This window comes from Ranitomeya variabilis, chromosome 6 (assembly GCF_051348905.1).
Source record: "Ranitomeya variabilis isolate aRanVar5 chromosome 6, aRanVar5.hap1, whole genome shotgun sequence".
NCBI classification, from domain to species: Eukaryota; Metazoa; Chordata; class Amphibia; order Anura; family Dendrobatidae; genus Ranitomeya; species Ranitomeya variabilis.
In genome coordinates, this window is record NC_135237.1 from 215,772,089 (window position 1) to 215,786,137 (window position 14,049).

A 14,049-nucleotide genomic window follows, 5' to 3' on the forward strand; every position below is an offset into this window, starting at 1 on the left:
GACCTGAGTCTATGCAATGTGACCGAATTCTGACCAGAATTGAGCGGCAAAATCATAGACGTCAAAATGGGTTGTGCTTTTACTGTGGTGATTCAACTCATGTTATCTCAGCATGCTCTAAGCGCGTAAAAAAAATCGCTAAATCTGTCACCGTTGGTACTATACAGCCTAAATTCATTTTGTCTGTTACTTTAATTTGTTCTTTGTCATCCTACTCTGTTATGGCTTTTGTGGATTCAGGTGCTGCCCTGAACCTGATGGATTTGTCATTTGCCAGGTGCTGTAGTTTTGTCCTGGAGCCTTTGGAATTCCCTATTCCACTGAGGGGAATTGATGCTACACCATTGGCTGAGAATAAGCCTCAGTATTGGACTCAAGTGACCATGTGCATGACTCCTGTACATCAGGAGGTGATTCGCTTTCTTGTGCTGCATAATTTGCATGATGTTGTCGTTTTGGGTCTGCCATGGCTGCAGGCCCATAATCCAGTTCTGGATTGGAAAGCTATGTCTGTTTCAAGTTGGGGTTGCCAGGGGATTCATGGCGATGCTCCTTTGGTGTCAATTGCTTCTTCCACTCCTTCTGAGGTCCCTGAGTTTTTGTCGGACTACCAGGATGTATTTGATGAGCCCAGATCCGGTGCCCTGCCTCCTCACAGGGATTGTGATTGTGCTATAAATTTGATTCCTGGTAGTAAGTTCCCTAAGGGACGACTTTTTAATTTGTCTGTACCAGAACATGCCGCGATGCGGAGTTATATAAAGGAGTCTTTAGAGAAGGGACATATTCGCCCGTCCTCCTCCCCTCTTGGTGCAGGATTCTTTTTTGTGGCCAAGAAGGATGGTTCTCTGAGACCTTGTATAGATTATCATCTTCTAAATATAATCACGGTCAAATTTCAGTATCCTTTGCCATTATTATCTGATCTGTTTGCTCGGATTAAGGGGTCCAGTTGGTTCACCAAGATAGATCTTCGTGGTGCGTATAACCTTGTGCGTATCAAGCAGGGGGACGAATGGAAAACAGCATTTAATACGCCCGAAGGCCATTTTGAGTACTTGGTGATGCCTTTTGGACTCTCTAATGCTCCTTCTGTGTTCCAGTCCTTCATGCATGACATCTTCCGAGAATATCTGGATAAATTTATGATTGTGTATCTGGATGACATTTTGGTCTTTTCTGAGGACTGGGAGTCCCATGTGAAGCAGGTCAGGATGGTATTTCAGGTCCTGCGTGCTAATGCCTTATTTGTGAAGGGCTCAAAATGTCTCTTCGGAATACAGAAGGTTTCCTTTTTGGGTTTTATTTTTTTCTCCTTCTACTATTAAGATGGACCCAGTCAAGGTCCAGGCTATTCATGACTGGACTCAGCCTACATCTGTTAAGAGTCTTCAGAAGTTCTTGGGTTTTGCTAATTTTTAACGTCGCTTCAAATCATTACTAATTTTTCTGGCGTGGTTAAACCCTTGACGGATTTGACCAAGAAGGGTTCTGATGTGACTAATTGGTCTCCTGCGGCCGTGGAAGCCTTTCGGGAGCTGAAGCGCCGGTTTTCTTCGGCTCCAGTTTTGTGTCAGCCTGATGTCTCTCTCCCTTTTCAGGTCGAGGTTGATGCTTCTGAGATTGGAGCAGGGGCTGTTTTGTCGCAGAGAAGCTCTGATTGCTCTGTGATGAAGCCTTGTGCTTTCTTTTCAAGAAAGTTTTCGCCTGCCGAGCGGAATTATGATGTTGGTAATCGGGAGTTGTTGGCTATGAAGTGGGCATTTGAGGAGTGGCGACATTGGCTCGAGGGAGCTAAGCATCGTGTGGTGGTCTTGACTGATCACAAAAATCTGATTTATCTCGAGTCTGCCAAGCGGCTGAATCCTAGACAGGCTCGTTGGTCGTTGTTTTTCTCCCGTTTCGATTTCGTGGTCTCGTACCTGCCTGGTTCGAAGAACGTGAAGGCTGATGCTCTTTCTAGGAGTTTTGTGCCTGACTCTCCGGGAGTTTCAGAGCCGGCTGGTATCCTCAGAGAGGGAGTGATTTTGTCTGCCATTTCCCCAGATTTGCTACGAGTGCTGCAGAAATTTCAGGCGGATAGACCTGACCGTTGCCCACCAGAGAGACTGTTTGTCCCAGATAGATGGACCAGCAGAGTTATTTCCGAGGTTCATTCTTCGGTGTTGGCAGGCCATCCTGGGATTTTTGGTACCAGAGATTTGGTGGCTAGGTCCTTCTGGTGGCCTTCCTTGTCGCGGGATGTGCGTTCCTTTGTGCAGTCCTGTGGGATTTGTGCTCGGGCTAAGCCTTGCTGTTCTCGTGCCAGCGGTTTGCTTTTGCCTTTGCCTGTCCCGAAGAGGCCTTGGACGCACATTTCCATGGATTTTATTTCGGATCTTCCAGTCTCTCAGAGAATGTCTGTCATCTGGGTGGTGTGTGATCGTTTTTCCAAAATGGTCCATTTGGTGCCCTTGCCTAAGTTGCCTTCCTCCTCCGATTTGGTTCCTCTATTTTTTCAGAATGTGGTTCGCTTGCACGGCATTCCTGAAAATATTGTGTCTGACAGAGGATCCCAGTTTGTGTCCAGATTTTGGCGGATCTTTTGTGCTAAGATGGGCATTGATTTGTCTTTTTCGTCGGCCTTCCATCCTCAGACGAATGGCCAAACCGAGCGAACTAATCAGACCTTGGAAACTTATTTAAGATGTTTTGTTTCTGCTGATCAGGATGATTGGGTGACTTTTTTGCCATTGGCCGAGTTTGCCCTTAATAATCGGGCTAGTTCTGCTACTTTGGTTTCGCCTTTTTTCTGCAATTCTGGTTTTCATCCTCGTTTTTCCTCGGGTCAGGTTGAGCCTTCTGACTGTCCTGGGGTGGATTCTGTGGTGGATAGGTTGCAGCAGATTTGGAACCATGTGGTGGACAATTTGAAGTTGTCACAGGAGAAGGCTCAGCGCTTTGCCAACCGCCGTCGCGGTGTGGGTCCCCGACTTCGTGTTGGGGATTTGGTATGGCTGTCTTCTCGGTATGTTCATATGAAGGTCTCCTCTCCTAAATTCAAGCCTCGCTTCATCGGTCCTTATAAGATTTTGGAAATTCTTAACCCGGTGTCATTTCGTTTGGACCTCCCAGCGTCGTTTGCTATTCATAACGTGCTCCATAGGTCTTTGTTGCGGAGGTATGTGGTGCCTGTGGTTCCTTCTGTTGAGCCCCCTACCCCGGTGCTGGTTGAGGGCGAATTGGAGTACGTGGTGGAGAAGATCTTGGATTCTCGTATTTCTAGACGGAGGCTTCAGTATTTGGTTAAGTGGAAGGGCTATGGTCAGGAGGATAATTCCTGGGTTGTCGCCTCTGATGTTCATGCGGCCGATTTGGTTCATGCCTTCCATGTGGCTCATCCTGATCGCCCTGGGGGTTTTGATGAGGGTTCGATGACCCCTCCTCAAGGGGGGGGGGTACTGTTGTGAACTCTGTTTTTGGGCTCCCTCTTGTGGTCACAAGTGGTATTGTGTGTTATGACCCCAATGGCAGAGGGTCTCAAAAGTACATACCAAGTCTGCAAACACAAAAAACCAGCTCATAAGGCAGTGGTAACTGGGCTGACCATATATCTAATCCTAGCACCACAAATAGCAGCAGCCGGGGAACGTGCCTACGTTGGTTCTAGACGTCTCGCGCCAGCCGGAGAACTAACTAACCCTAGAAGGGAAAAGATAGACCTTTCTTGCCTCCAGAGAAAGACCCCAAAAGTTGGATACAAGCCCCCAACAAATAATAACGGTGAGGTAAGGAGAAAAGACAAACGTAAGAATGAACTAGATATTTAGCAAAGAGAGGCCCACTGACTAATAGCAGAATATAGTAAGATGACTTATATGGTCAGCAAAAACCCTCTCAAAATTTCCACGCTGGATATTCAAGAACCCCCGAACCGTCTAACGGCCCGGGGGGAGAACACCAGCCCCCTAGAGCTTCCAGCAAAATCAGGAATCACATTTAGTACAAGCTGGACAAAAAATAAGAGCAAAGCAAATAACCAAAAAACAAGGAAGCAGGACTTAGCTTAATTTTGCAAGATCCAAGACCAGCAGACAGGAGCAAACAGAAAGGAACTGATTACAACGATGCCAGGCACAGGACTGAGAAACCAGGAAGTTTATATAACAACACCCCTGGACTAACGACCCAGGTGGGTGCCAAACTGAGGAAAGGCAATCCCAGTGTCATATCACTAGTGACCACAAGAGGGAGCCAAAAAAGTCTAATTCACAACACTGTGTGAGTGCTGTCTTTGTGCTCCCTCTGGTGGCTCTTTGTGTCATTCTGCAGGTCTGAGGCTGGTTCAGCTGTCTCGTTATCTGTTAGCTGGTTTCCAATTTAGCTCACCTGGTCTTTCAGTGGTTGCCTGCTGTCGATGTATTCAGTGCTATTTTGATCTCTCCTGAATTCCTTCGTTATCAGTCTCTCCAAGAGAAGCTAAGTTTCTGTTTGGTTATTTTTTGCTCATCAGTGTTCAATATGTTTCTTGATTATTTATTTGTCCTTGTCCAGCTTGCTAATATGTGATTTCCTTGCTTGCTGGTAGCTCTAGGGGGCTGAGTTTCTCCCCTTACACCGTTAGTTGGTGTGGGGGTTCTTGAATTCTCAGCGTGGATATTTTGTATAGGGTTTTTTACTGACCGCACAGCTCCCTGTCTGTCTTCTGCTATCTAGTATTAGTGGGCCTCATTTGCTGAATCTGTTTTCATTTCTACGTTTTGTATTTTCCCCTTACCTCACCGTTATTATTTGTTGGGGGCTTCCTATATCTTTGGGGTCATTTCTCTGAGGCAAGTGAGGTCTTACTCTCTCTATAGGGGTAGCAAGTTTCTCAGGCTGCGTCGAGACGTCCAGGAATTTAGGCACGTTCACCGGCTACCTTTAGTGTGTTTGGTAGGATCAGGTTGCGGTCAGTCCAGTTACCACCTCCCTAGAGCTTGTTCTATGTTCAGTAACTTAGCTAGTCTATTTTGTGATCCTCAGCCACTAAGGATCATAACAGGGCCCCCAGCAGTCTAGTACAGTAGTGCGCATGGCTTTCTGCCAGCTCTGTGAAACGTGGTCTTCTCCTTGCCTCAGGGTCCTGGAGGTGCGCTTGGAAACTGTAAATCCCTTTCTCTGTATCTTCGTGGCTTCTGAAACTCACACAGGACAGCCACTCTTGCTGCACCCGGAAAAGTCTTGTCAAATTTCACAAGTCCACTCCGTTACAGGCTATGGGTCCTCTCTTGCAGCAAACAGCACAAAGTTCTCTCTCCAGCAGCTTCAGTTCTCACACAGGCTCCACCCCTACCCTCTGCTCAGTCCAGTTCATTCACACAGTCTATTGAAGGGGAGAAGCAGAACATTCCATCACGCTAGACAAGGGGGTGCAGTCTCTTAAAGTGACAGCGTGTTCCTTACTGTCCATAACAGCATCACCCTCTTACAGGCCCTTGCAGAATAGCAGGAGAGGAAAAAAAAGAAAAAAAAAAAAGAGGTTACAGGCCTTTTAAATGCACGCTCACGCAGCTGGACTGCCGTGACGCACAGAACAGTGGCTGGGCCAGGGAGCAGGAGAGAGCCGGAGTCGCACACCTGGCAGCGTCACTGCCAGCAGACACAGTCACAGCCACATCTGCTGAAAGTGACATAACTCTGCACGCCCTGCACTGCTGCTTCCGGGTATAGAAGTGCAGTGATTCAAGGGAACCTGTCACCCCGTTTTTTGAAGATGAGCTAAAAATAGCGTTAAATAGGGGCAGAGCTGGGCGTTACATTAGTGTCTTTGTGTGCCTTTATTACCCACCTATGCTGCCGAAATACCTTTGTAAAGTCGCCGTTTTCACGCTGGTCTGGTCCTATTGGCGTGGTGACAGCGCTGTTTCTCCTGTCATGATTCCCAATGGCAGGGACATAGGCAAAAACGGGACTAGCTCTAGGATGATGGAATCTAAGCTGACCGCGATGCTGAACCTCACGCACAACTACCAGTGGCCGGGGAACGTACCTGCGTTTTATCCCTAGACGTCTCGCACCAGCCGGAGATCTAGCTACCCCTAATAGAGGAAACACAGACCTGGCTTGCCTCCAGAGAAAACCCCAAAGTGATAGTAGCCCCCAACATATAATGACGGTTAGTTAAGAAGAAAACACATACGCAGTATGAATACAGGTTCAGCAAAGAGAGGCCCACTAACTAGATAGCAGAAAATACAAAAGTGGACTACGCGGTCAACTCAAAACCCTACAAAATACCATCCTGAAATGACTTTAAACTCCGGTATCAACTCATGACACCGGAGTGGTCTTTTCAGTTCACTAGAGCTTCCAGCAGCAAGGTTCATATAAATGCACGCTGGACAAAAAGATACAGATGATCCAACTTATCTGAATCAGCAGACTTGGAGCAGGTAGCAAGTAACAGAGGAGCTCTGGTAACATTGATAGCCGGCAAGTAAATGACAGAGAAGCCAGACTATATAGGAAACTCCCATTTCCTGATGGAAACAGGTGCACTGGAGATGGAAGACAGAAGTCAACCAGTACCACCAGTAGCCACCAGAGGGAGCCCACAAACAGAATTCACAACAGTACCCCCCCCCTTGAGGAGGGGGCACCGAACCCTCATGAAAACCACCAGGGCGATCTGGACGAGCCCTATGAAAGGCGCGAACCAAATCAGAGGCATGAACATCAGAGGCAGTCACCCAAGAATTATCCTCCTGACCGTATCCCTTCCATTTAACCAAATATTGAAGTCTCCGTCTGGAAATGCGAGAGTCCAAAATCTTCTCCACAACATACTCCAATTCACCCTGCACCAGCACAGGAGCAGGAGGCTCAACAGAAGGAACAACCGGTATCTCGTACTTCCGCAACAAAGACCGATGGAAGACATTATGAATAGTGAAAGATGCTGGTAGGTCCAAACGAAACGACACAGGATTAAGAATCTCCAAAATCTTATAAGGACCTATGAACCGAGGTTTAAACTTAGGAGAAGAGACCTTCATAGGGACAAAACGAGAAGATAACCACACCAAGTCCCCAACGCGAAGACAATTACCAGCACGGCGACGACGATTAGCAAATTGCTGAGTCTTCTCCTGGGACAACTTCAAGTTGTCCACCACATGACTCCAAATCTGGTGCAATCTATCCACCATAGTGTCCACTCCAGGACAATCCGAAGATTCCACCTGACCAGATGAAAAACGAGGGTGAAACCCCGAATTGCAAAAGAAAGGAGAAACCAGAGTGGCAGAACTAGCCCGATTATTAAGGGCAAATTCCGCCAACGGCAAAAAGGCGACCCAGTCATCCTGATCAGCAGACACAAAACACCTCAAATAAGTCTCCAAGGTCTGATTAGTTCGCTCTATCTGGCCATTCGTCTGAGGATGGAAAGCAGACGAAAAAGACAAATCAATGCCCATCCTGACACAGAACGCCCGCCAAAATCTAGACACAAATTGGGATCCCCTGTCAGACGATGTTTTCCGGGATACCATGTAGACGAACCACATTCTGAAAAAATAGAGGAACCAACTCCGATGAAGAAGGCAACTTGGGCAAGGGTACCAAATGAACCATTTTAGAAAAACGGTCACACACCACCCAGATGACGGTCATTTTCTGAGAAACCGGGAGATCCGAAATAAAGTCCATAGAGATGTGCGTCCAAGGCCTCTTTGGAATAGGCAAGGGCAACAACAATCCACTAGCCTGAGAACAACAAGGCTTGGCCCGAGCACAAACATCACAAGACTGTACAAAAGTACGCACATCCCGAGACAGGGAAGGCCACCAGAAGGACCTGGCCACCAAATCTCTGGTACCAAAGATTCCAGGGTGACCTGCCAACACAGAAGAATGAACCTCCAAGATGACTCTACTCAGGGGCTGACTGGCCCAGGTGGCAAAGAGGCAAATGCCCCCCGGGCTGCTCCCCCAGCAGCTGTTCAGGGCCGGCTGCCTGGTGGTGGCTACAGCCACGCAGCAAATTGTGCGCAGCCATGTCTGCTGTACTGTGACGTGGCTGGCAGCAGACACAGCCGCATCACAGTTAGCACACACGTCTGCGCTGGGGCCAGGAGCTATGCTTGGCTGTCACCTTGACGGCTGCGCAGCTACTGCTCCCTTCATGTTCTCTATACTTCCAGGTTAGCTGTTGGACATGCGCGATGGCGTCCTCACGCACACGCCGACATGACCCGGATGCTAGGAGCAGAGAGGCACTGCATGGGAGCGACTGGTGAGGTAAGTATGAAGAACTTTTTTGTTTTCTTTATAAAATAAATTTAATGGTGGGTAACTGCAAGTTATGAAGTGGGGGGTGTAAGGAGGCTGCACATGATAGAATTTGTGGGTTAAAGGAGACTGCACATGATGGAGTGAGGGGGTAAGTGGGGCTGCACATGAAGGTTGAGTGGGGCTGTACATGGAGTGGGGCTGCACATGATGAAGGGGAGTGGGGCTGCACATGATAGTTTAGTGGATAAAGGAGACTGCACATGATGAAGTGGGGAGAGTGGGGCTTTACATGATGGAATGGGGCAGCACATGAAGGGGGATTGCGCATGATGAAGGGGGAGTGGGGCTGCACATGAAGTGGGGGGTAAGGGGGACTGCACATGATGAAGTGGGGGGTAAGGGGGACTGCACATGAAGTGGGGGTAATGGGGACTGCACATGATAAAGTGGAGTGTAAGATGGACTGCACATGAAGTGGGGGGTAAGGGTGACTGCACATAATGAAGTGGGGGGTAAGGGGACTGCACATGATGAAGTGGGAGAAGGGGACTGCAGGACTGCACATGATGAAGTGTGTCTGATGTGGGACTGCTCATGATGAAATGGAAGGGGGATAGGGGGCTGCAAATGATGAAGGGTCACTGCAGATGAAGTGAAGGGGTAATCGAGGACTGCAATGAATGAAGTAAGGGGACTTCAAATTAAAGTGGGGGGACTGCAAAATTATAAATTCAGTGTGAGGGACAGGGGACAGCAATTTAATTGAAGGTGGGGAGAGCAAATGATCAATTGAAGAGGGTGGGGAGAGCAAATGATGATCTAGGGGAAGAACAAATAATGAATTTTAAGGGTGGGGAAGTAAATGATGTATTGAATGTGGGGTAGAGCAGTTGATAATGAATAGAGAGTGAGAGAGAAAGACATGACAATGAATTGGGGTGGGAGGGGCATGTAACTATAATGAATCGGGGTTAGGGTTAGAGTGGTACATAGTGCAGGGCGTTGAGGATGAAGTGACTGGTAATGCATTGGGGGAAAGAGTACAGGTGCTAATTAATTTATATATTAAATGGGGAAAGTGGCTATTTATAGTTAGTGGGTGCACAGTGGTGGATTATAATTTATATTTCGAATGGTCAGTTAATAATAATAATTATAATAATTTTATTTCTATAGTGCCAACACTTTACATTTTAGAGGGGACTTGTACAGACAATGGACATTAAGCATAACAATAAACACATAGATCAACAGATACCAAAAGGAATGAGGGCCCTGCTCGCAAGCTTACAATCTATGAGGTTGCATAATAACCAATTATATATTTTGTGGGTGCACCTCTGTATTCAGATGTCTAGTGTACACCATGTTCCAAATTATTATGCAAATTGGATTTAAGTGTCATAAAGATTTAATTGTTTTGTTTTTCAAATAAACTTGTGGATGGTATTGTGTCTCAGGGCTCAATGGATCACTGAAATCAATCTTAAACACATGTGATCATTAGTTTTCCAGGTGATTCTAATTAAAGAAAAACTACTTAAAAATTATGTTCCACATTATAAAGCAGACCACAGGTTTCAAGCAAAATGGGAAATAAAAAGGATCTCTCTGCTGCTGAAAAGCATTAAATAGTGCAATGCCTTGGTCAAAGTATGAAAACATTAGATATTTCACGAAAACTTAAGAGTGATCATCATACTGTGAAGAGATTTGTGACTGAAACAGAGCACAGACAGAGTTCATGCAGATAAAGGCATAATGAGGAAGGTTTCTGCCAGACAAATTCATTTGATAAAGAGAGCAGCTGCCAAAATACCATTACAAAGCAGCAAACAGTTATTTGAAGCTGCTGGTGCCTCTGGAGTCCTTCGAACCTCAAGGTGTAGGATCCTTCAAAGGCTTGCTGTGGTGCATAAACCTACTATTCGGCCACCCCTAAACAGTGTTCACAGGCCGAAACAGTTGCAGTGGGCCCAGACACACATGAAGACTGATTTCCAAACAGTCTTGTTTACTGATGAGTGTCGAGCAACCCTGGGTGGTCCAGATGGATGGAGTAGTGGATGGTTGGTGGATGGCCACCATGTCCCAACAAGGCTGCAACGTCAGCAAGGAGATGGAGGAGTAATGTTTTGGGCTGGAATCATGGGGAAACAGCTGGAAGGGCCCTTTAAGGTACCTGAAGGTTTGAAAATGACCTCGGCAAAGTATATAGAGTTTCTGACTGACAACTTTCTTCCATGGTATAAAAATCATCTTCATGCATGTCAATGCACCATCTCATGCTGAAAAGAATAACTCTGAGTCATTGGCTGCTATGGGCATAAAAGGAGATAAACTCATGGTATTGCCACCATCTTCCCCTGACCTCAACCCTATACAGAACCTTTGGAGTATCATCAAGCAAAAGATCTATGAGGGTGAGAGGCAGTTCACATCAAAACAGCAGCTCTGGGAGGCGATTCTGACTTCATGCAAAGAAATACAAGCAGAAACTCTCCAAATACTCACAAGTTCAATGGAGGCGAGAATTGTGAAGGTGATAACAAAGAAGGGTTCCTATGGTAACATGTGACTTGGCCTGTTAGGATGTTTTGGAGTTAAATAGCTTTTTTGTTCAGTGAATGTGACCTCCTAATGCTGCATATTCCACAAATTATCATTTTCAGTTCTTTAAAACAGATCAAATGTTTAGAAATTCTACTGTGCCTAATAATTTGGAATAGTGCATTTTGAGTTTTTATTCATTTTGGAGATTATACTGTTATCATTGGGAGGTTTCTCCAATAAAATTCGATGTATACTCTAACGGGTGATGACTTTTATTAGACTGACTGTCATTTGCACCGACCATTTAGGAAAATCTGAGAAAAATATAATTTGCATAATAATTTGGAACATGGTGTAGAAGAAAGGGAAAAAGTGGGGAATGTGGTCTGGAAGCCGTGCTCTAGGTAACTGTGTTATTTTATGCAGAGACGAGTCCTGGCTGGAAGAAGTGATGGCAGTCTGTGCTGGATGAAAATGAAAAGCAAAGATCAAGGACTTCAGCTAGAGACGTCACTAGTGAGTCAGTGTATTACCTGTACACTGACACTATACACTGTATACTATATACAAAGCTCCTATGTATAATGTCACTGGCAGTGGTGATCACTGTATTACCAGTACACTGACACCTTATACAGATCTCCTGTGTATAATGTCACCAGTGATCACTGTAATATCTTTACACTGACCGTAAATACAGAGTTCCTGTATACAATGGCACTTAGTGTTGTGCTTTTTTAAAATTAATGATCAGTATTGTAGTATACAAGTAGTAAAAGTTGTACACTCCCTGACAGAAGTAATGTCGCTTATCCATGTTATGTAAATAAAAGCTTATAACCAGAAGTTAAATTCATCCATTGGTTGCATAAATTATTCTTTTGAAAGCTGAAACCTTCCAAAATGTGGTTTAGGTTAAGAAAATAAATTGACATCAATGCAGAAATATTGATCAGTTAATGGACACAGAATGGTCAGATTTTAGCAAGACAAAAGTTTTGTCGCCTGGTCATATAATGCACCCAATCCTAGATTACATCCTCACCTGTGCTCAGTAAATGATCGGTTATTTAGTGTGTGTGTATAAAAAGAAACCCAGCACCCCAGACCTTCATTTGCACTGCAACTTGAGCTCTTGACAACATGCCAAAAATAAACCCTGCGACCAAAGCCTGGATTATCAAGAGGCTGAAGACCAGATCCACTGCAGAGGTGGCGGGCACCTTTAATGTGTCTCAGCGTCAAGTACAAAGAGATAAAAAAAAGATTTGAAGAGACTGGATGTCACGGGGGTACTGGGTAGACTACAGCTGATTACCCGGACCCCGCAAGACAACTGCTCACGAGGAATGTTTGTTGGTTAGAAAATCCAAAGGAAGCCCCTCTTCCACAGCAGTAGAGCTCCAACAGGTCTGGTCACCTCAAGTCCCTGTGTCAACTAGTTAAATTCACCGCACGTGACACGCCGATCATTAGCAAGGCGCGGGAGCGCCGCTTGTCATAACAGACACTGCAGGTCCACACTACTGGACAGGATCTTCCATAGGCGGACATTTAGATTACAATAGAGCTTATATTGCACCGCTTGGACTTTCTGCCTTCTCTGTGTATCACTATCTTAGCTGGAACAAGCGATTACGTGACAAAGGCTTTGGTTGAGCTGAAACATTGTATATAAAAAATCGCAGATGCTGTAATATTCTGTTACACTCCCAGTTTATGTATAATAAATTTATACCAGACTTTGCATAAGAAACCTAGAGAGAGTGCAGTGAATTTAACTTTTACTGTTATTCTGGGCCATTGGTCCGTTACACCAGCACCTCACCATATTAAGGCTGAGTGCACACCTAAACCTTTACCTGTGTCAACTAGAACAGTTTGTAGGATTCTGTCTCAAAATGGCCTCCATGGTCGAATCAGTGCCCAGAAGCCAGCACTAACAAAAGGCAAATAAAAAACCGTGTGGCATTTGCAAACTCCCACAGCCTGCTAAATAGATGGACGCTGGAAAAGTGGCAGAAGATGGATTTCTCTTCAGTAGAATTACACCACAGCTGCCACAAACACTGCAGGAGACCTACTGGAGCCCGTATGGATCCAAAATACACCCAGAAGACAGTTAAATTTGGTGGTTGAAAGATCATGGTCTGGGGTTACATTCAGTATGGGGGTGTGCGAAACATTTGCAAGGTGGAAGGCAATATCAATAGCCTAAAATATCAAGAAGTATTAGCTACCGCTTATATTCCAAATCATAAAAGAGGTCAAATTCTGCAACAGGATGGTGCTCCATCTCATACATCCATCTCTACAACAAAGTTCCTCCAGGCAAAAAAGATCAAGGTGCTCAAGGACTGGCCAGCCCAGTCACCAGACATGAACATCATTGAGCATGTTTGGGGAAGGATGAAAGAGGAAGCTTGGAAGACAAAACCAAAGAATGTAGATGAGCACCACAACTTCATTCATCAATGTTATGCAACATATATTTGTATTTTAAGTTAATTATTTGTCTGTGGGCAACAAAAATGTTGTCTTGCCAAAATCTGTCCATTCTGTGTCCATTAACTGATCAATATTTCTGCTTTGATAACAATTTATTTTCTTAACCTAAATCACATTTTGGAGGGTTCCAGCTTTCAAAAGAATAACTTATACAACCAATGGATGAATTTAACATCAAGTTATAAGCTTTTATTTACATAACATGGATAAGCGACATAACTTCTGTCAGGGAGTGTATGGTGGCATCATTGGTCTTTGTATAGAATGTAGTTTCATGTAGAGGTAATGGTGATATTATAATATTATGAATTCTCTGTGTAGTGGTGATAGTACTAGGCACTGTGTAGCTGTATTGTTGTATGTTTGTAAGTAAGCTCCGTTATGGCACCATATCTAAGCAATAAGCTTGGTTCTGGTACTCTATCAACGTAGTAATCTAGATTATGGTACTGTATGTATGTCGTAATCTCAGTTCTGCTCCAGTTTCTATGTAGCAGACTTGTTTCCATGTAGTAGACTTATTAAGCTCGGTTCAGCTCCCTTATCTCTGTAGTAAGCTCGGTTCTGCTCCCATATCTCTGCAGTAAGCTCGGTTCTGCTCCCATATCTCTTTAGTAAGCTTGGTTCTGCTCCCTTCTCTCTCTAGTAAGCTTGGTTCTGATCCCTTATCTCTGTAGTATGCTAGGTTCTGCTCCCATATCTCTGTAGTAAGTTTGGTTCTGCTCCCATATC